Here is a 24,000-nt window from a genome sequence, read left to right on the forward strand (position 1 = left end):
CATCTCATTTTGCTTATTCCAAATATCCTTACAATTCATAAAGCAAATATTTATTGATCACCTAATATATGCCAAACATGTTCTAGGCAGAGTGGATTCAGCAGTAAATGGAAGAGATACAAGATCCTTTGTGAAGCTTCCATTTTAAAGGCAGGAGAGACAGGCAAAGAATAATTAAGTAGATTATATATTTATTATATTGAGTGGTGAGAACGGGTTTGGAGAAAAGTGAAACAGGAGAGATATACAGGGAATAGATGATGGACTATACACTTCAATATGTTGTCCATGGACATTACCACTGAGAAACTGACATTTGAGTATGCACACATATGCACACACACAATAGGCACTCACATAGACACACATACACAGCTCAGACATGCACACAAAGACCAGAGACACACATACAGACACATACACACTTCAAATATACACACAGACACAAATAACTCAGACACACACACAAGAACCACTAACACGCACAGACATACACCCAGACCAAAGAAACACACACCACAGATACGCACATAGATTACAGACACAAACACATACGCATATACACAGACACACATGCCACAGACACACTCACACCACAGACACACAGAACAAGGCATCAGCCATTGGCTCTATGGGAAGACTGGGGCCCTGGTTCTCAGGCCAGCTAGACCCAATGTCCCAGCAGGGGACAAAGGTCAGGAATGCCCTGTGACTCTGGGCCACTTTCTGTCATTTGGGAGACCTTCTCATTCTCAGAACCCAACTCCCCTGCCTACTGACATCAATATCCGCTGGTCCCGGCTGCCCACAGTCCAGCAGACCCTGCAGCGTCACCACCCTGGTTGCTGACCAGTGACTGGAACAGTAGTTGGGTCCACACTCAGACTGACCATCAGGGAATGGACAGGGAAGGTGGGATCTCGGACTTGGAAAGACTGAGACATGAAGCTGGGACAGGTAAGAAGGGAAGTGGACACACCTGAGAGGAGTGGGGTCAAAGAAGAGTGGGCTCTGGGGTCACAGCCAGTGTGGGGGCCCAGGGGCTAAGTGGCTTCTGTCCCTGGAGCTTCCCCTTGGTCCTGCTGTGAGGATCCCATGGGGCTGTGAGTGGAGTTCGTGGGACATACTGGGAGGCCCTCCGAGGTGTCTGGAAAGTTCTTCCCATGCTCCTAGGCTCGTTACAGCCAAAATGGGACATCCCTTTGGATAATCCAGCTCCTGAACAGACCCTATACTCCCTGAGGAAGCTCCTGAGATTTCTTCTTGGAAACATGTATGTTGATGAAGAGAAATGTGCAAGAGGGAACCAGGGTCCCCTGCATGGGACAGCAAGGAGCAACACTAGCTTCAGAGCTCATCAGGTGGCTCAGTTACCATCCTCTTCCTTAGAAGAGAAGAAGGAGGAAGAGGATGAGGAGGAGATGTGTTGGAGGAGTTCAGACTCAGATTTCCTTGGACCCTGGAGCTGAGAGGCTGAAGAGCTGACTGAGGCAAAAACACCGGCCGGGGGCTGCAGGGGGAGCTGCAGGGGCTCCCTGTCTGCTCACACCCGCGTCCTTGGCTCTGGGCCTGCTCTCTGGAGGATGAACTTACCTCCCAGACAGCCTTGCTCACCTTCAATCTCCCAGCTCACCTGTCCCATCCTCCAGGCAGCTGTCCCCTCCTCGAGCTCTCACAGCCTGGTCCTCCCTGATGGGTCAGCCCTGACCACACCAGGCTGTGAATGTGTCTCTGCTCCCCACTCTTTGCCATGGCTGGTTCTCATCCAGGGTCAGCCTCACCCCAGCCCAGTCTGCCCAGGACACTCTTCTTGACAGATGGGAGACAGGCGCCCAAGGTACAGGAGTAGAGATGAGCACAGCCAGCGGAGGGTCCAGACCCAACAGAGGCCCATGGGGCCTGTCCTGTCCTGGGGAGAGGAGGGGAAGGGTGGCCAGGGTGAAGTAAGAGCCCTGCAGAGTTCAGAGCTGGTGCCCGGAGGAGCAGCAGAGGTTTCCTCCAGTTACCAATCCGTTCCCTTCCCTTTTCTCCTCCCCTCCTCAGCGTGGCCCCATCCTGCAGACTGGCCACGGGCCACTGTGTGGACTGTGCCCATTGTGGACCAGACCACACTGCTCAGAGTGCTTTTCTTGCACAAACACATTAGATCTTTTTGGTGACCCCATGTATTAGTTTCCTGAGGCTGCCATAACAATCTATCACTGACTAGGTGGCATAAATAACAGAAATTCATTTTCTCACAGTTCTGGAGGCTGGAAATCTGACATCAAGGTGTTGGAAGGGCTGAGTCCTTCTGAGGCCTCTTTCCCGGGCATGCAGATGGTCGCCTTCTCCTCTCTGTGTCTTCACTTGGTCTTCCCTTTTTGTCCTAATCTCCTTTTCTTATAGATACCAGTCCTATTGGATTAGGGCCCACTGTAATGACTTCATTCTACTTAATTACCTGTTCCAAGGCCCTATCTCCAAAGACCGTCACCTTCAGAGGTACGAGGGGTTAGGGCTTCAACATATGAAACTCGAGGGTGACACAATTCAGCCCATAACACCCCATGTGCATAGGCACCCGACTACTCATGGAGTTGGTAAGCCCCTTCCCAAGGCAGCACAGTAAGCATTAGGGAGCCAGTCTCGAGCCCAGGGTCATCTGGCTGCAAAGTCCATGCCCCTGACGACCTCGTTGGAGGCCTCAAATGAGGAAGCCCCAGAGCAGAGCTTCCTGCTGAGGGTGAGACTCAAAATGACCACTGAGGAATGGGCAGGCCACCTGCATGGTGTACACACCTGAGTCTGCAGAAAATGCCCAACTCTGTCCTCATATTAGATTCTCCCACAGACGAGGGCTGAAAGTTGGGATCCTTCCAGAGGACAGATTAGGAAACTGAGGCTTGGAGGGGAGAAAGGCCAGGTCCCTTGCCTCCAAAGCCGGGGCTTACCCCCAAAAGTCGCGCTGTGCTGTGACCTTGCTCCAAATGCCCAGGTCTCATGCCTGGCCTGTGCAGTCAACACCGGGGATGCCTGGAGCAGGGGGCTGTGAGCAGATCAGGAAGCTCCAGGACCACTCATGTGGGTCACCTTGTGACCCTCTTGGAATCCTGATCCCGTTCACTCTGCCATTTCTACCTGGGAGCTCATCTTCTGGCTGCACAGGGCAATCAGGTTCCTACAAACCCCTGCCTGTGCTTCCACCATCACACACTGTGCCAACAGGAGCTGGAAGGGCCTGGGGTTTCTCTGCCTCCTCAGGTGTTAGAGAAGTTCTCAAAGACACAGACAAAGTCTGTCACATTGTCCCCTGTGACTCCACTCCCCAGAAAGGAGTAGATAATCAAGATGCAGTTATCATGTTCATTCATTCATTAATCACCACCTCCCTCAACCGGGAATGGGGGACCCTTCCCCATCTGTCTTGTCTCGATGTTCCCTCACCAGCCCCTCCTGAGTCCACACCTGGCAATACTGACCCTCCCGGGCATCTAGAAGCTGTGATTGGCCAGGCAGTGCCTGCTCTTCTGGTGTGGACAGTGGTGCGGGTGGGACAGGTCATGGAGAGGGATCCAGGAGCAACAGGTGGCATCCTCCTTGCTGTTGTGTGACCCTCATTGGGACCACATCTGGAAAGTAGAAGTGGTTATTCCCCTAGGACCACACCAGCTCCTACAGCATGTGGGTTTCAAATTCTTCTTCTGTGAGTCACGTTTCTGACCTCAGCCTGGGCTTCCTGATGGGGCTTCCTCTCAGTCCTGTTACACCAAGGCCCTGTGGCTCTTACCCCATAGATGTCACAGCTGCTGCTGCTGCTGTTGCTGTTGCCCCTGCTGTGGGCAAGTGCAGGGGTCTATGGGACAAGGAGTGGGTGGGTCACAGGTTGCAGCTGACTCTTGTTTCCCCACAGGGTCCCTGGATCAGGATAGCAGATTCCAGCTGCAAGTGCAGGGATCTTTGATGGTGCAGGAGGGGCTGTGCCTCCATGTGCCCTGTGCTGTCGCCTACCACCAGGATGGCTGGAATGACTCTACCCCTGCACTGGCTACTGGTTCCAGAAAAGGGGATATCAATACCAGGATACACTTGTGGCCCCAAACAACCACAAGTGTAGGAGGAGACGCAGGGCCAATTCCACCTCCTTGGAGACCCCCGGACCAATGACTGCTCCTTGGACATCAGAGACGCCAGGAGGAGGGACAATGGGAAATACTACTTCAGGGTAGAAAGAGGGTCTTATGTGAAATATAATTACAAAGAGAACCTAATCTCAGTGTGCATGAAAGGTAAAGAATAGGGTCAAGGACGGGACACATGAATGGGTTCTGAGGGCCCCTGTGGTAGGGCCAGGAGGGGATCCCCTGCTTCTCATCCTTGGAGGGATTCAGGTGGACCCAGGAGGACAGGAAGCTAAGACTGGTTGGGGAGGAGACACCTGGACTGAGGCAGAGGTTGCTCTTAAGGTCACAATAGGGGTCCCACCCACTAGGCCTGGGTCTCTGTCTCTCTCCTCCTCAGCTCTGACACAGACACCTGATGTCCACATCCATGGGACCCTAGAATCTGGCCACCCCAAGAACATTAGCTGTAGAGTGCCATGGACCTGTGAGAGGGGCACGCCCCCCACCTTCTCCTAGATTGGCGTGGCCCTCACCTACCTGGGCCCCAAGATTCCCCACTCCTCAGTGCTCACCCTCACCCCAGGGCTCCAGGACCATGGCACCAACCTCACCTGTCTAGTGACCTTCCCTGGAGCTGGTGTAAGAATAGAGAGGACCATCCAGCTCAGCGTGTTTTGTGAGTGCTAGGCCAGGCTGGCTTGGTCCGTGGGAGTAGTGGGTGTGAGGGAGGACAAGAGGGGCAGGGCCTGAGATACTGGGTGCTGGGTCCTGCAGGCTGGCTCTGAGGAGGAAGGGAAGAGGACACCCAACTCCAAACCCCTCCTGTTTCTAAAGTTCTGGAGGAAAAGGGCTGACACTCAACTTCCTGCCACTGAAGAGGGAACGATTATGTCTGTCTGTCCAGATGCACCCCAGAAGCTGACCATGAGTATGTTCCAGAAAGAAGGCACAAGTAGGGCCCAACGGCTCCTCTCTGGGGGGTGTGGTGGAAGCAGGGTCTGTCTCCTCCCTTCAGAGCAGAGCTGGGCTTCAGAACTCAGATGAGAGAAAGACTCAAGCAATGTGTGGGCACAGCAGAAGTGAGAAGCCCCCCATTGGATTCTCAGCTTACAATCTGGCCTTCCCCTGACCCCTGACCCTGCTCTCAGGGGGTTTGCCTGGCCTTTTCCACGTCCAATGGATGTGCTGTCCACATGTCTGCGGCATACCCTTGTCCCAAATCCAGCCCTCATCCTCCTTAGGATCTGGACCCCACCTACTCCTCCAGCCTCCTTTGATCACTTTAATGTTATTGTTTAAAATAGGAAGCATAAAATGTGCCTTAGTCTGCTCGGGCTACCATAACAAAATACCACAGACTAGGTGCTTAAACAACAGGAATTTATTCCCCACAGTTCTGAAGGCTGGAAGTCCAAGATCAAGGTGCCAGCCTTTGGGTTCCTGGTGAGGGCTCTCTTCCTGCCTTGTAGACTGCCGCCTTCTGGCTGTGTCCTCACAGGACTGAGAGAGAGCCAGCTCTCTGGTATCTCTTCTTATAAGGACACCAATGTCATCATGAAAGCCCCATTCTCATGACTTCATATGACCCTAATCACGTCCCAAAGGCGCATCCAGATACCTCCAAACTCTATCACATTTGGGGCTAGGGCTTCGACATATAAGGGGAGAACACAGTTCTGTCCCTAGAAAAATTCAGTAGGAGTAAAACGGTATTCAGAATCTTGTGTACCTCCATCTTGGTTATCTTCCCAAACATAACCTATACACAGACATTTAAAAACACACACATATATACACCTCATACTATACACTCTGCTCTGCATCTTTATTATTTTTAAGAAACTTTTCTTTCAAGTAATTTTAGATTTGCATGATAGAGAGAGTTTCCATAATCTCTCATCCAGCTTCCTTCCTCATTAAAATCTCCCATCATCTTGGCAGATTTATCACAACTAAAGGAAGTGACATTGGTACATTTCTGTGAACTAAATTTTCCTTTATCCCAAGCTCAGTCTATCTTGGAGATCCTTCTGTATCAGTACATAGGAAACCTTCTTCATTCTTATTGAATAATTCCATGGTTTTCCACTTGGAAGTATATTAGACTATAAAGTACTTAATTGGTCCATTGTTGGTGGAAAACTATGGTGTTTCCAGTCTTCTGGGTCGACAAATAATAGTGCCTTGAATAACTTGTATGAACATTCCCCATGTGTATGCATGTCTCTGTCAGATAATTTTCTAGAGAAGAAAGTCCTCAATCAAAGGGTATGTTTGTAACTTATACAGATGTTGCCAAATCCCACTGCACAGAGGTAGTTCTGTTTATCCTCCCACCTGCAATGTGCCTCCTTTCCTGCTGAGCATGTTCATCCTTGCTGATCTTAAGTGAATTCACTGTCATGTTAATTTGCAGTGTCATTTTGTGACTAGGATGAGATCTTTCATTATATTTAAGAAGCATTTTTATTTCTTTGTGGATTTTTTCTTGATGATTTAAATAAGCTCTGTTCATGTAAAGGACATCAGCTATGTGTTAGTTGAGAAGATTTATTTCCAATCTATTGGCTCCCATTTAACTTAGCTTATGGTGATTTTTCCAGGCAAAAATAGCCAATTTTTCTTCTGAGTCACATTGAGTGGTGTACTGGTGTTGGCTCTGACTGGTTGGCAACGGTCAATTGTGTCCATCTTTCCCAAGTCTGGGTTCAGTGACTTCAAATTGGGTGCTTGAAACTGGGCAAGTTAGGAGTATTTACAAGAGTGAAATAGGCAAGTATCACAAATCAGGGCTTTTTTTTTCTGTCTCCTGTGAGCTGGTTGTTAAATGTTTGCTAGTAAACCACAGGTTGCATTTATCAATATTTTCTTTCATGTCTATGACTTTCCATATTCTAATATTATATTTTAAATCTCTGATAATTTCTTCCTATAGCCTCATATGTAAACACTCCCAAACATGCCCATTCATACAAACATCACAAAACTATTTCCTTTTCCCTGAGCATGCAGGGTTGTTTCACACCTCAGCTGTAGTTGTACCTCTTGTACCTATGTCCCATGAGGTCCTTCCATCAGCAGCATCCTCTAGTCAGCTCTGACCATTCTCAGGCTCTGCTTAAGCCTTTTTCCTCCTCCAGGAAACCTGCCCTATCCTGACTGTCTCAATGCACTCCTGTCCTCAAAGCTCCTTCAGCCCTATTTGCCCCCGTCACAAAACATGTCATACTGCTGTGTGAGTACCTGCATTTGAGTATCTCACCCACGAGACTGTGAGCTCTCAGACACAGCTAAATTAGACAGGTCTTAGTGAAGCATTATTGAAAGACAAAATGGCAAGGATCATAGAGGCAAATCTGGGATATGCATTAGCACAGATGACCAAGACAGGAGGCATGGGACCAAGGAGCTTCAGACGAATGCATTCATGTCCCTTGGAAAGGCTGCAGTGACTACTCCTAGCCCTGTCCCCTTGGGGCTGATCCCAGTTGATATGAGCCCTTCAGGCAATGGAAGAGAAGAAACAAACCTACATGATGAAAGAAAAAATAGAGAGAGAGAACCCCTAATGATGGTCTGGGCTCAGCTTTCTCTCTCTCTCTTAGCTTTCCTGCCAGGACCCAAACCTCTGGACAACGGCTCATCTGTTCCTGTCCAGGAGGGCCCGTCCCTGCAACTGGTCTGTGTTGCCGAAAGCAACCCTCCTGCCACCATGAGCTGGACCTGGGGAAGCCTGCTCCTAAATCCATCCTCACCCTCAAACCCTGGGGTCCTGAATCTGCCCTGGATGGAGCTGGGGCACCACAGGAAATACGTCTTCCAAGCTCAGCACCTGTTGGGCTCCCTGGAAAGCTCCCTGAGCCTCTTTGTGACCAGTGAGCAGGACACACCTGGGGAGGGACACCTGTGTCCTCAAGAGGAGAGAGGCTCCTCTGATTCCTCTCCTCTCTCCCCCCAGAGCCCCCACAGCTGTTCGGTCCCTCCTGCTCCTGAAGGACGAAGGTCTGCACTGCAGCTGCTCTGCTAGAGCCCAGCCAGCTGCCTCCCTTTACTGGCATCTGGGGGAAGAACTGGTAGCAGGGAACCACAGCAATGTCTCCTTCATGGTCACTTCCAGCTCCACTGGGCCTTGGGCCAACAGCTCCCTGAGCCTCAGTGGGGGGCCCTACTCCAGCCTCAGACTCAGCTGTGAGACCAGAAATGCCCACAGGAAAGAGAGCACCACTGTCCTGCTGCTGCCAGGTCCAGGGCCATGAAGGGTGATGCCCAGGGAAAGGGGATGCACAAGCCTGGATCCTAGAAGACACTGAGACGGAGAGAAATCAGTCTTATTCAGGGCGAAGGGGGACTAGAGTTCAGAGTCCTGTGTCAGTTGGCTGGGGAGGAGGCTGGGGAATCAGGAGGCTGCAATCATATAGAGGGGTGGGGGACAAAGGAGCGAGTCCTGGTTAGAAGAGAGAACACACATGGGTCATGGATTCAAGAAAGTTGGATACTCAGGTGCCTGCTTAGGGAGACTACAGTTTACCCCAGATCTCTCTTTTCTGCAGGGAGACCAGGACTAAGGACAGGTGCCATTATGGGGTCCATCGGGGGAGCTGGTGTCACAACCCTGCTCGCTCTCTGCCTCTGCCTCATCTTTTTGTGTGCGGTGGCCCTGGTGTGGGTACAGGCCTCCTGAGGTGGTGGTGTGGGAGCGTGGAGGGATTCAATGAACCTCAAAACTCAAAACCCAGAGCTGAGGGACCCAGAGAGGTAACGAAGCCAGGGAGGAGTGAAATTGGTTGAAGTGGCATCAGGAATTTAGCCTCCTGACATCTTGGCCAAGTGTATGGTTTCAGCTGTCTGGCAGGAGGGAACATGTGTTCTCATCCTGGTCTCTGCAGTAAGACAGTGGCCTCCACACCCTGCCTCAGTCAGCCCCTCTAGGCTCTCAACAGCAAGGGAACCAGACTGAAAGGTCCTAGTCTCTCTTCTCAGAGTGAAGATCTACAGGAAGAAATCAGCAGAGAAGGCAGTGAGCAGGGACGGTATCCATCCTGCATCAAGTACCATCTCTTGGGTGAGTGATGTGGGCATCGTTCTGTCCAATGTCCCAGCTGGACACCTCTCCACGGGTGGGGTAGACATTTTGACAGACAGTTTACTCAGCATGTCAAAAATGCGTTCCTCATCTGCTCCCCAAATTTGTTCCTCCCCCCTGGATTTCCTGCTGCACTCAACTCAGAAACCTGAGAATCATCCTCTCGTCTTTCCTCTCCTTCACCTCCCAGAGCCAATCATTGACGATGTCCTGTCCATTTTCCCTTTAGCAAAGCTTTTCTCCATTGGGCCCTTTTCTGTTGAGCCCTCACTGTCTCTCCTGGGTCACTGACCCCATCTCTTCTCCCCATACAAGCTTTGGGCAAGAAATTCCCCAAACCTCTGAAATGCAGTCACCTTCTGCTTACTCCCCAACTCTGCTTACTCCCTGCTGCCTAGGTCAACAGAGTCCAACAGAAATATCATGTGAGCCACATATAACTTACCACTTAGCCACGTTAAAAAGGTACAAAGAAACGTGAGATCAATTTTAGTGTAATATTTTATTTACCCCAACATATCCAAAATAGGATCATTTCAACAACATATCATCAGTAATCAATACATGAATTTTTAATGGAATACTTTACATTCATTTTCCTTTTTTCTTTTTGGTACAAAGTCTTTGAAATCCAGTGTTTGTTGTAAACTCACAGCTCATCTCTGCTCTGACCCACCACATTTCACATGTTCGATAGCCACGTGTGTCCAGGGGCTACAGTATTGGACAGCACAGGCCTGTTATTGACCAAAAAGGGGGTTCGTCTGCCCGCCGCAAGACATGCCAATAGTCAAGAGGCAAGGCGGTAGGAGAAAAAGGACTTTTTATTACAGCTTGCTAGCAAGAGGGAAGATGGCTGACTCATGTCAAAAAGAACCATCTTAAGGGGCACAAAATCTTACAGCAGTTATATAGGCTGGTGGGTTATAGAGGAGGGGGTTAGGAATGTTGACCTTCTTGTGTTACAGACTGGGAGTGCCACACTAGATCTTTCAGTTTTCATTGATGATGGCTATCAGTATAGACTCTCTGTTCGGGGGTCATCACATTCTTAAGGAACTCAAAAGAGCAAAGTTATCATCTTATTGCAGCTGGGAGGTACACGCACAAACAGGGGTCGTAAAATCTACAGAGCAGTTAGATCTCCTGGGAGGTGTATATCCAGCTGGGTTAGTAAGTCAGAGGTCATTCAAAGTTACAGTTGGCTTTCTTTTCTGCAACATGGATTACCTCATGTCAACCTTGTCTTGAGCTGGTATCAGGCCAAGGGAATCAAGGCCAGATTCTTCAGCCTGACATTCTGTAATATATCCCAGGCCACGTGCTCCAGTAGGCTTCCTGTCCCTCCCCACAAAATGAGCTTATTGTATACTGTGATATTGTGATTTATAGTAAGAAATATATATTTGTTCTTCATCCCTGTTCCTAGCATTGAGACCCTAGAACCCTTGGAATTTCCTGTGATGGGAGCGATAAAGGTGTCTTTTGTTCCATTAAATAGGTGACTTTGGGAAAGCACCTAAGGAGGGGGTGGGCTGGTTGCCAGGGGAACCAACCAGGTAACTACAGGGGTGGAACATTCGGTCTCAACCCCTGACCTCCAGGGAGGGGAGAGGTGCTGGAGGTTGAACCAATCACCAATAGTCAATGTTTTAATCAGCCCTGCCTATGTAAGGAAGCCTCCATAAAACCCAAAAGGACAAGGTTTGGAGAGCTTCTGGGTTGGTTAACAGATGGAGGTCTGTGGAGAGTGGCACAATTGGAGAATGTAGAAGCTATGTGTCCCTTTCCCATACCTCACCCTATGCATCTCTTCCATCTGGCTCATTCTGAACTATATGCTTTTATAAAAAACTGGCGATCTAGTAAGTAAAGTGTTTCTCTGAGATCTGTGTGCTGCTCTAGCAAATTAATCCAACCCGAGGAGGGGGTTGCAGGAAACTCTGATCTATAGCCATTTGATCAGAAGCACAGGGGACAACCTGGACTTGCAATTAGCATCTGGAGTTGGGGAGGACAGTCTTGTGGGACTGAGCCCTTAACCTGTGGGATCTGACGCTATCTCCAGGCAGAGAGTGTCAGAATGGAGTTTAATTGTAGGGCACCCAGCTGGTACTGGAGACTTGCTTGTTGGTGTGGAACCCACTTCCAACATTGTAATTGGTTCCAGAATCCTTCTATCTCCAAGCAGGGCTTGCTCTTCTGCCCCTTTGTGTCCTTGCTAGGGTGATTCTCTCTGTCCCTCCCCTGTGCACTGGTCAGACCCTCGTCTTTCATGCTCCAGTTTAAATATTCCCCTGCCCTATGCCAGGCAGACTGTCATCCTTCATCCTGGTAATAATCACAGGCCTTTCCCCACCACACTATGAGCCCCTTGATGGCAGGGGCAGGTCTACTTCAGGCCCCTGTTATCCTCACCCACAGCACCCTGCTTCTGTTCATCAGACCACAATGTGCAATTTGATAAGTTTCTCTGTGCATGTGTGTGTGTGTGTGTGTGTGTGTGTGTGTGTGTGACAATCTGATACTGTCTCCTTGCCCTGATAGACTGTCTGAGATCAGGGATCTTGTCTGCTGAACAGTTACTTGACCTTGCTCACTCAGTCTGTTTTCATATCTGTAAAATGGGAATAATAGTTATATCATCCATGGAGGGAGATTGTAAGGATTCAGTGAGATTAGTAATAAGTAGAGACTATTATGGTTAAAATTTGTTAAAAGTATGAATGAATAAATGAATGAATGAGTGAGTAAATGAATGTGTGAATCCTCAGGAAATGGGTGTGAAATGGATAAATGAGTCAATGCCCCCTCAAGCCCCAAGTTCCCTTCTCCAGACCCCAAAGCCCAGCTCTGACACCCTTCTCTAATCCCCTTCAGGGTCACCTGAATAAATACAAGTCAGACAGCCCCTCAGACCACCCGACCCCAGTTGCCCCCGCCTCCACCTCACAGGAGGAGCAGGAACTCCATTATGACTCCCTCAGTTTCCAGAGGATGACATCACGCAACTTTCAGGAGCAGGAGGCCACGGAGTACTCAGAAATCAAGGTCGGGAAATGACGACCCTCTCCTCAACCACCCTCAGCTGAATGGAGCCCAGAAAAGGCATCTCTGAGGATGATGTGTGTCAGGCACCAATTCTTGAAGAGTTGACAGCCCTCTTAGCCAAAGCTTATATATGGGAATGTGAGGCTCCTTGGAGTGGCTGAAGGTCACAGAGATTCCCAGGTTCAAACCCAGGCTCAGCTACTTGCTAAGGGTGTTAGATTGGGCAGTCACTTTACCTCTCTGTGCCTTAGTTTGCTCCTCTGTAAAGCGGGGGATAATATTCATGAGGTACATTGTTAAATGAGAAAAAATGCACCACCGGCATCATTAAGTACATCATGTGTTACATTTCCCTCAGGATGGAGGGAGATGGAGAGCTTGTGGCTCTACCACCTACCTCTATTTTGCTTGACTATTTTTAGGAGCAAGTATTATTTTTTGTTTGTTTGTTTTTCCTTTTTTTAGCTTAGGAAACGTATTATTTTCAAAATTAAATCTATTTCTAAATGTAACTCTCAGGCAGGAGAAGATATTTCCCAATGCATGCATCTAACCAAGGATTCGTCCAGAGTATATAAAGAATATATAAAGATCTTCCACAAATCAATAAGTAAATGTCAGACAACCCTATAGAAAAACAGGATATTCAAAGAGCCAATAAACATATAGAAATTGTTCGAGTTCAGTAGCTGTCAAGGAAATGCAAATAAAAATCACAATGTTGTGCCACTGCACAGCCACCAAGTTGGCTAAAATAAGAAAAATAATATCAAGAATATCAAGTGTTGAGGACATTATGCTAAGCGAAATGAGCCAGACACAAAAAGACAAATACTACATGATTCCCCTTATATGAAGAATCTAAAATAACAAAACTCTTAGAAACAGAAGGTAGAGCAGGCTCAGGGGAGCGGGAAATAGGAAGTTGCTATTCAATAGGTATAGAGTTTCAGTTTTGCAAGATGAGAACGTTCTAGAGATCTGATGGACAGCAATGTGCATATACTTAATTGTACTGAACACTTAAAAATGGTTACAATGGTAAATTTTATGGTATTTTATTTCCATGATAAAAAAAGTAATATATAGTGGATATACAGGGGCTGGGGATTGGGGGAGTGAGTGGGAAGTTAGTGTTTATTAGGTACAAAATTTCAATTTAGAGGGGCCGGCCCCGTGGCTTAGCGGTTAAGTACACACGCTCCACTGCTGGCGGCCCGGGTTCGGATCCCGGCGCGCACCGATGCACCGCTTCTCCAGCCATGCTGAGGCCATGTCCCACATACAACAACTAGAAGGATATGCAACTATGGCATACAACTATCTACTGGGGCTTTGGGGGGAAAAATAAATAAATAAAATTTAAAAAAAGTTCAATTTAGAATGATGAAAAAGTTCTAGAGATAGATGGCAGTGATAGCTGCAAAATGTAAATGCACTTAATGCCACTAAATTACACATTTAAAAAATGGTTAAAACGTATCCTTCTCAAAGTCTTCCAAAAAATTGAAGAGGAAGGGAATCTTCCTAACTCATTCTATGAAACCAATATTACCCTGATACTAAAACCAGACAAGGATAACACAAAAAAAGAAAATTACAGGTCAATATCACTGATGAACATTGAAACAAAAAGCCTCAACAAAATATTAGCAAATCAAATACAACAATACATTAAAAAGATTATACACCATGATCAAGTGGGATTTATTCCAGGGATGTAGGGATGGTTCAACATCCACAAATCAATGAACGTGATACACCACATTAACAAAATGAAGAATAAAAATCACATGATCATCTCAATAGATGCAGAGAAAGCATTTGACAAGATAAGGCATCCATTTATGATAAAAAAAACTCTGAATAAAATGTGTATAGAAGGAAAGTAGCTCAACATAATAAAGGCCATATATGACAAACCCACAGCTAATATTATTCTTAATGGAGAAAATCTGAAAGCTATCCCTCTAAGAGCAGGAGCCAGACAAGGATGTCCACTTTCACCACCCTTTTAGTGGTGAAATAGTAGTATTGGAAGTCCTAGCTGGAGCAATCAGGCAAGAAAAAGAAATAAAAGGGATCCAAATTGGAAAGAAAGAAGTGAAACTGTCACTATTTGCAAATGACATGATTTTATATATAGAAAACCCTAAAGAATCCACAAAAAACTTTTAGAAATAATAATCAAATACAGTCAAGTTTCAGGATACAAAATCAACATACAAAAATCAGTTGTATAAGCAAACAACAAAGTAGCAGAAAATGAAATTAAGAATACAATCCCATTTAAAATTGCAACAAAAAGAATAAAATACCTAGGAATAAACTTAACCAAAGAGGTGAAAGACATGTACACTGAAAACTATAAAACTGTTGAATGAAATAGAAGACACAAACAATTAGAAAGATATTCCATGCTCTTGGATTGGAAGAATTAACACAGTTAAGATGTCCACACTTCCTAAAGCAATCTACAGATTCAGTGCAATCCCTGTCAATGTTCCAACAACATTTTACACAGAAATAGAACAAAGAATCCTAAAATTTATAATGAACAACAAAATACCCTGAATAGTCAAAAGAATCCTGAGAAAACAGAGCAAAGCTGGAGGTATCACACTCCGTGACTTCAAAATATACTACAAAGCTATAGTAATCAAAACAGCATCATACTGGCACAAAAACAGACGCACAGATCATTGTAACAGAATCGAGAGCCCAGAAACAAACAAACACATCTCTGGACAGCTGATTTTAGACAAGGGAGCCAAGAACATACACTAGAGAAAGAGAAATCTCTTCAATAAATAGTGTTGGGAATAGTGGACAGCCACATGCAAAAGAATGAAAGTAGTCCATTATCTTACACCATACACAAAAATTAACTCAAAATGGATTAGACTTGAATGTAAGACATGAAACAGCTAGAAGAAAACATAAACAGTATGCTCTTCAACATCAGTCTTAGCAGCATATTTTCAAGTACCATGTTTGACCAGGCAAGGGAAGCAATAGGAAAAATAAACAAATTGGACTACATCAAACTAAAAACATCTGCATAGCAAAGGAAATCATCAACAATACAAAAAGACAACCTAAAAGTGGGAGAAGACATTTGCAAACCATATATCCGATAAGGAGTTAATATCCAAAATATATAAAGAACTCATGCATCTCAACAACAAAAAAACGAACAACCCAATTAAAAATGGGAAAAACATCTGAACAGACATTTCCCTAAAGAAGATATACAGATGGGCAACAGACACATGCAAAGGTGTTCAATATCACTAGTTATCAGGGAAATGCAAATCAAAACTACAATGAGATATCACCTCTCACCTGTCAGAATGGCTATAATTAACAAGACAGGAAACAACAAGTTTTGGAGGGGATGTGGAGAGAAGGTAACTCTCATACACTGCTGACAAGAGTGCAAACTGGTGCAGCCACCATGGAAAACAATATGGAAATTCCTCAAATATTTAGAATAGAACTACTATATGATCCAGCTATTCCACTGCTGAGTATTTATCCAAAGAATGTGAAAACACGAATGCGTAAAGATATATGCACCCGTATATTTATTGCAGGATAATTCATAATAGCCAAGACTTGGAAGCTACCTAGGTGCCCGTTAAAGCAAGGTAAGATAAAGAAGACGTGGTATATATACACAATGGAATACTACACAGCCATAGAAAAGGATGAAACCCAGCCATTTGTGACAACATGGATGGACTTTAAGGATATTACACTAAGTGAAATAAGTCAGAGGGAGATAGTCAAATACCATATCACACACAAATAGAAGAAAAAACTAAAACAAACAAACCCATAGAGACAGATATTGGATTGGTGGTTACCAGAGGGGAAGGAGGGAGGGAGGAGGGTGACAGGGGTGATTAGGCACATGTGTATGGTGATGGATTGTAATTAGTCTTTGGGTGGTGCTCACGATGTAATCTACTCTGAAATTGAAATATAATGATGTACAACTGAAATTTATAAAATGTTATAAACCAATGTAACCACAATAAAAATAATAATTAAATAAATAAAAAAAAGATAGTGGGGTGTGGACAGAATAGAGTTCATAAATAGACCCACACATTATACATGGTCCACTGGACAGCATCCAGTCTGTTCAGTCAGGAAAGGAAAGACTTCTTAACTAATGTGGTAGATCAAGTGGATCAAGGTTTGTAAAAAATGAACTTAAAAATTTAATAATTGGTTTATATAATTGGAATCATGCAGTGTGTGCTCATGTGGCTTTTTCACTCAGTATTGTGTTTTTTGAGATTCATCCATGTTGTGTGTATCAGTATTTTGTTCCTTTATTGCTGAGAAGGTTTCCAGTGTATCACACTTTGTTTACCTACTTTTCTGTTGATGCACATTTGGTTTGTTTTCAGTTTTTTGGTGATTATGAATAAAGCTGCTGTGAACATATTTGTTCAAGACTGTCCAGGTGTATTTTCATTTCTCTCAAGGGTTGGGGGGCAGGCCTGAGAGGGAGACAATAAAGTCAGAGTCACATGTTGGGAGCTCGAGGGTCTCTGGGACTCCCCATGGAGACCAGCATCCAGCCGGCAGCTAGAGAGATGTACGGTCTGGAGCTCAGGAGGAAGGTAGAGACTGAAGATGGATCAGGGGGTCCAATAATTCTGATAATGAATGCCTGTTGTTGTGGGTTGAATTGTCTCCCCCCAAAAGATACATTCAAGTCCTCACCCATGGTACCTGAGAATGTAATTTTATTTGGAAATAGGGTCATTGCAGGTGTAATCAAGTTAATATGACATCAAACTGGATGAGGGGCCCTAAATCCAGTGACTGATGTGTTTATACAAAGAGGGAAATTTGGACACAGACACACTCAAGGAAGAAGGTCGTGTGACAATGGAGGCAGAGACTGGAATTATGAGGCCACAAGGCAAGGAATGCCAAGAGTTGCTGGCAACCACCAGAAGTTAGAAGAGACAAGGAAGGATTCTTCCCTCGAGCCTTCTGAGGAGCATGGCCCTGCTGAAGCCTTGATTTTTGTCTTCCAGCTCCACCACAGTGAGAGAATAAATTTCTGCCATTTTAAGCCACCCAGTTTGTGTAATTTGTCACATAAGCACTAGGTGACCAACACATTCATTCAGCACCTTCTGGGCATCAATTTCGCACATGTCCTTTCTCGTTCTATTCTCGGAGTGACTCCTGAGGGTCATCCCAGTCCCCATGTCACAGAGGATGCTCACATAAGCTGCTCATATCCACACAGGCCAGAAAGTTTAAAGCGACTAGAAAAATCAAGATAGATGACTCCAGTGGCGGAAATGGTCTTAATCAGTGTGCCCTGGGGGTTTGCCTTGTGTCCAGGCACTGTTCTAACTTATTGGTGAACATTCAGACAGTCAAGCAGTTCCTAGGAGCAGTGATGACCACAGCTGCTAGCCTGGCCATCCGTATGTCCATAGATTCATTCAGGAAGGAGTCTCTCTCTCACTCGCTTCTCCTTCTTGATCCCTCCATCCCTCTTTTTTCTTTCCTTTTTTCATTCCTTTTTTTCTTTTCTTTCTACCTCCCATCCTTCCCAGACTTGTCCTGGAGAAGAGAGAAACAGACATCCCAGCATTGCCCTTTCTTCTTTATCTGTCTGTGCCCAACTCTGAGGCCCTGCCTGGACAATGTTTCCTGGCTGCCCATTCCAAAGGGCAAGTCCATGCCTGACCTGTGATACTGGGAGAAGGAATATTTGTCTATTTGCTTCACGAAGAACAATGCTTGACACACAAAAAGCTCTCAATAAGTATTTTAGAAATTAACAAAGGAAAAGATGCTGTTGCTTGCAAAAACTCTGTCTCCAGCCCAGGACTTTTCTTCTGACCTCAGCACTTTTGTAACTGTCCTGATGTTGTCTAAAATGGCATCTTCAATACTTCCCATCCAGCTAGATGGGGAAGCAATGGGGACAAGGGTTAGACTGTTTTGATTCCCGGAGCTGTTCAGAAAATTTTACTGATAAGTGAAGTCCCAGAGAAAGCCCTGAGTCAGGTTGATAGGTCCCCAGGAGGCAAAGACAAACAAATTCAGAATCTACCACTTTCAGAGCAAGCAGTAAGAGGGCCTGCCCATTGTCCTGGAGGGATACGTGATCTCATCCCTCAAGGTTGCTCCCTGCAAACACAGCCCTAAGAACTTCACCACGTAAGGAGCAGTCACAGCACCATGTTTTGGGCAGAACCCAACAAGATGTGTAGGAATAAGAGTGACTCAGAAGGACCGTCTTTCCCAACAGGTGGTTTTGCTCTTCTTTAATGATGTGAAGACCTCAGAGTCTTTTCATAAAATTCTCCTTTGCTATGATAGATTAAGACTTCTGTCGCTCATGGTCAACATATTACTATATAAGCCTGGAGCATTTTGCTAGTTCCCATCAGAAAACCAGAAGGATGTAGTTAATAGAGAAACCTCAATACTGACATTTCACAACTCTGATATCTCTCTTCATGTTTTGTTTGAGGAAGTTGAAAAGGAGATGACTGGAAAGGAAGTGACACTATGGGAAAATAAAGCTTCTTTTTTTGGCCACAAATCCATTGCACTTTCTTCCTTCTAACAACAGCCAGACTTCCCTCAACTCCTCCTTGTGCCTCAAAGGACCTGGACTCCATAGTGTGGGATTCTTGTGTTAGCTTCATCAGTTTAGGTCATTCAGGTGGGAAATTGGCTGGGCAAAGCTGTTGTAGAGAAATGAGGGGATGGGCCACTGAAAAGTTCTAATCAGGTGTGTGAGCTCTATTGATATTTGTTCTTGCAAGTTTATTGCAATTGCGAGACGAGAAACAACTGGAAAAACTGATAATCTCCAAAAGTGGTGATGTGATAGCACTTTCAGTCAAAGTGGAAACAAAATATATGCTCAACTTCATTTGAGATATTTATTAAATATACCACATCTCCTCTTAATGAAATCAGTGAGAATGAAATTTAAAAGACTAGAAATTATACAGAAAAATAAATAAAATAGAACAACATAAAATCAAACTTCCTATAGAACCAAAATGAGAGGAAAAAAACAGATGTCCTGAAAAAAAAGAAGGCAGTATACCAAGATGGTCATCAAATATTGTGGGCTCTGGGGAGCAGGACCTTGTGTTGATGATGTTATAGAATGTACCACGGGAAACACGTAACCACACATGTGAGATGGTGCTTGACAGAGTAGACATTGAATCAATATTCAAGAATGAGTGAAAGTCAGCTGGTTTCTCCAAGTTCTATATCAAAATATTCTGTATAGTGGGTATATATTATACCTAGCAAGGTCTTCTGAGAAAACATGTTTTTAAAATTTTCCTCAAACATAATAGTAAATTATGGCATTATTAGCGCCATCAAGTTGATTCCAACTTCTAGGAACCCTTGTAAAACAGAGAAGAACACTTCTCGGTCTTTTTTGTGCCATCCTCTCATTCTTTACCACTGCATCAGATAATGCTTTATTGCTGTTCGTAAGGTTTTCGTGGCCAACTTTTTCCTAGGTGGTTGGCCAGTTCCTTATTCCTAGTTGGTGTTAGTCTGGAAGTTCCACTGGAAACTGTCCACCATGGGTGACCCTGCTGGTATTTGAAATACCGGGGGCATAGCTTTCAGCACCACAGCAACATGCAGCTGCCACAATGTGACAACCGACAGACGTTTGATGTGATTTCCTGACCAGGAAACAAACCTGGGCTGTGGCGGTGAGAGCACTGAATCTTAACCACTAGACCACCAAGGCTGGCAGTCAGTAATTAAGTGTTATAAACACTTCTCACTATTATAATAATTTTTGAAACTGATGGCCCATTTCCCGTGAATTCCTGTTACTCCATTTCTCAACCTCTGTACATCAGACCCAATACTCTCTTGGAATTTTTCTCTTCAGGTCCCCCTTGGTCTCTTCAATCTTAGGCCCAATGGTCTTTCTTATAGTCTTGCTGTCCTTAGGCAATTAGGGAATCCAGACATATAGAAGAGTCTTTAAGGGTGAACTAGGAAGCACAGAGAAGCATAAGAGAACCCCAACCCACTGACGAGAGGGTCTTCTTATCTCCAAACCAGTTTCTTGTAGGTAGACAATAACTTCTCACCACCCCAGGTTATATGGCTGCCTTCATGGCCTGAGGCGTGGATCCCTTGCTTGAGGGATCAAACCCCTCTCAGACTGGGCAACTTGGGAGCTAAGACCCAAGCCCTAGTTCAGCACTGCGGACAGCACCATCCAGTTGCCTGGAGCTCACGAGGTCTGCAGTCTGTCTTGGGAGGACAGGCATCCCCTTGTGTGCTGAGACACCTTCATTACATCCCAGACAAATTAGTTCAAGATAAGGCTGGAGGGAGGGATGTGTTCACTATATCACAATAAATGAAGGATCTGTACACACACCTCATTTTTAGGTCATCAGTCCATAATCTTGGGTATTGGTATCAACTACCCTGATGTACAGTGTTTCCTGGGGCTTGTCCAACCATAGAAACCATTCAGATCAATGTCTCCTATGAGTGTGGGGCCAGGACTCCCAGCACCCTGAGTGCAGTAGGGTGTCCAAGGAGAGTTCAGGGCTTGGGATACTCAGTGCCTGGCTCCTGGGGGCCAGACAGAGGAGAAGGACAAGAGAGATTCCAGAACTCAGCTTCCTTGCAGTTTTTTGGGTCTAGGAGGGGGGAGGGCCAAAACTCATTCCACCCTTCACCACTGAAGAGGGAACTATTATGTTTCACTCTAAACATTCCATTCCTGTGGACATCACTGCCTTTCAAGAACATAGTAGAGGTAAGAAAGAATCTTTTCTCTGGGACTAGTTGGGAGTGGGGTCTCAGCCACCTCATAGCAGAGCTGGATCCCCAAGTTCACAAGATGGCAAGGATGAGGTCATATGTGGGATGTCCTCACTCCCCCACAGTCAGATTTCTGTCCACAAACCTTCTAGATCAAACCATAATGAACTCAAGAGCTCCACTGAAATTCCCTCAGATATCACAGCATGAAGGCCTGGGGGCCAAGGGATGGGAACATCAGCACAAAGTATTCAAAAGACGGAAGACAGATATGTCCTGGAACTCAGAGCTTCTCTGGGAATGGGAGACTCCAAGCACTGACTCTTACGGAGTAAATGTCTCTCTAGGCAATGGAATATAAACGGTTTCATAGGAATTCTTTGCCCCAGGGAAAATACAGCAGCTTTAAAATAGGAGAAACTTGAAGTTAATTTTGGTTTCTTCACTTACTAAGAGGGTGACAATTGGAAAGCATGCCACTCTACCTCTCTGTGCCTTAGTTTCCTGCTCTGTAAAGTGGAAAAATAAGAAGCCCCATCTCACAACGATGTTGAGACACACATAAAGTAGTGTATACAGGTCCTGGTATGAAGTGTGTGTTCATTGTGTGTTGCTTCCTTATCCCTTGAAAACGCAAGTCCTGCTGACAGCTTAGCCTGATGCTATGAGTGCCAAGTCTCATCATGTATTAAATGAACACAGGATATTGCAGTAAAAGGAACTAAAATTTCACCAGCAAAATCCAAACCAGGAAATGAATAAAACATCACAGCATACACTTCTACATGGGCTCAGGTGGAAATAATTAGAAGTCTATAGTATGACACTGAATATTTCCTGACTCTGAAGAGTGATCTCTTCTCTGGAAGCAGGAATATAGGAGGAAAAGTTGGGCAGCTTCACTCCTACTTTTGCTTTGGGCTCTTTCAGGCAGATGTGTTGGGCTAGTGGTGGTGACTGGGACTGGACATCCTGACCTATTAGGGATCCTCTATGTAGCATCTGTCTCCCTCAGAGTCCCCTGGATTACTTACTCAGAAGCCCAGGGATCCACAAAGTAGGAGTGGAAGCTGTCAGGCCTTCTTAGTGTCTGAGCTGTATAAGCCTCAGAACATCTTGTCCCCAACAGTCTATGCGTCAAAGGAGGCATATGGCTAATATAAGTTCAAGAGGAGGAGATGATAATAATAAACTGCATCTTGTAATGAGAGGAGGGCCATGTTTGTATAAAGGAGGGGCAGGATTGTTTGGGGTTGTCGTTGGAAACTTGTTTCTACAGCTACTCACCTCTATCTGATGAGGGGATTACCCCTCTTTGTCAAGGATGTTGTGAAAATGAAATGGGAACAGTTATATAAAGGGGCAGCACAGAGCCTTCACCTTCCTGCCCTGGACTGGTGACAACAGCCTCACATTGTCCATAGGACATTCCTGAGGGTGGACAGAAGGACTCAGAGGAGAAATGTAGGTCTTTTCTTCCCCGAGTCCCTCCTCTCAGGTAGACCAAAACTCTCCCCCGAACATCTGACATCTTGACCCTCCTGACTCCAGACATAAGGTCCCTGTGCTGTGTGATCAGGCCCCTCCACAGAGCTGCAGACATCTCCAAAGTCAGTAGTCAGCTCTGAATCAGCACCACGGACAGCGCAATCGCCCTTTCCTGGGGATCCTCAAGAGCCAGGTAGTGCTGGACTGATGGGGCACCCTCTGTGTGCAATGGTCTGACCATAGCTGGGGCAAAGATGGGGCTGGTCACAGTCAGAGCACAGAACTTGGTAGCTGGCGGATGATATCCAGCACAGTGGGGGGGTGAGTGGGATTGAGAACATGATAGTTGAGAGTCCAGGAATTCCCAGGATACCAGGATCACCTGTGGAATTCACATCTTTTGTGACTGCCTGAGAGTCCCTACCATGTCTACTTGGTCCATTCCTCCCTGAGACTCACCTTCCAGTCCAGAGGAGCAAGAACACCTCCCTCCCCAGCCTGTTCTTTCCCATCGTAGCCACCTACACTATGGTGCTTTGTTAGGTAACCTGTTTATCTCTCAACCAGATGTTGCTCTCCTCAAAGACATGAGCTAGATCTGTCATATTCACCCCTTTCCTGGAAACCTGAAGGCACAGTGAACATGGTTGTTGAATGAATGAATGAATGACTGACAAAATGAATGAAATGTCCTCCCTCACCTCATGGGAACAGTTGAGCATTCTTCCCTCTCAGATTAGCATAAGCTTCCATCTCCCAGCCAGTGAAACCTGAGCAGAAAACCATTGAAGAAGTGGGTCTCGGTTCAGATAATAGTGCATAAGACAGGGCACCTATGTGCTTTGGCCAATTCACTTGACCACTCTTGACCTCAGTGTCTTCTTCTTCAAATTGGAGAAGTGGTGTTAGAAGGCCCCCCAGCTCTGATGGTCTATTGATCATAGTTCTTCTTTTGCACACAGTTATGTTCTCTACAGCTTCCCCCATCTTTCCTTCCTATTCTTCTGTTTTTCATGGCAAACTGGGACTGTGACAAACAGGCTGGGCATAGACAAACCCTTCTGACCACAGATGCTGCTACAGCCCCTGCAGGGAGAGAGTGAGTGGCCAGGGGAGCCCAGCAGAGGGATGGGGATGCAGGCTGAGATTCCAGCTGAAAATGCAGGAAATGGTGATGGTGTGGGAGTGTCTATGCATGCTCAACCCTGCACCTTCCTTCCCCATGATCACAGCACTGACTCTACTCTGGGTTTTTGGTGATAGTTCTGGGAAGGAGGTAATATGGGATGGGAAGAATCATGAAGTTGAATAGAAGAAAACAGACTGTATATTTTTCTACGTATACGAAGTCTTAAGAAAAGCATAGTGCAGAGCCATAGTATTAAAGGCAGCTCAGATGATAAAACTACAGATAAAAGCCAGGAATAAATTATTACAGTGAGGCTGGGGCTCCTT

At 45.8% G+C, this 24,000-nt stretch overlaps 1 pseudogene; it reads left to right on the plus strand.

Annotated features, from left to right (window-relative positions):
- LOC147912795 (sialic acid-binding Ig-like lectin 5) overlaps positions 1–12,249 on the plus strand; it is a 33,093-nt pseudogene extending 20,844 nt beyond the window's left edge.
- The last annotated feature ends 11,751 nt before the right edge of the window (positions 12,250–24,000 follow it).

This window comes from Ceratotherium simum, chromosome 33, assembly GCF_057802395.1.
Source record: "Ceratotherium simum simum isolate JZ-2026a chromosome 33, ASM5780239v1, whole genome shotgun sequence".
Classification (NCBI taxonomy): Eukaryota; Metazoa; Chordata; class Mammalia; order Perissodactyla; family Rhinocerotidae; genus Ceratotherium; species Ceratotherium simum.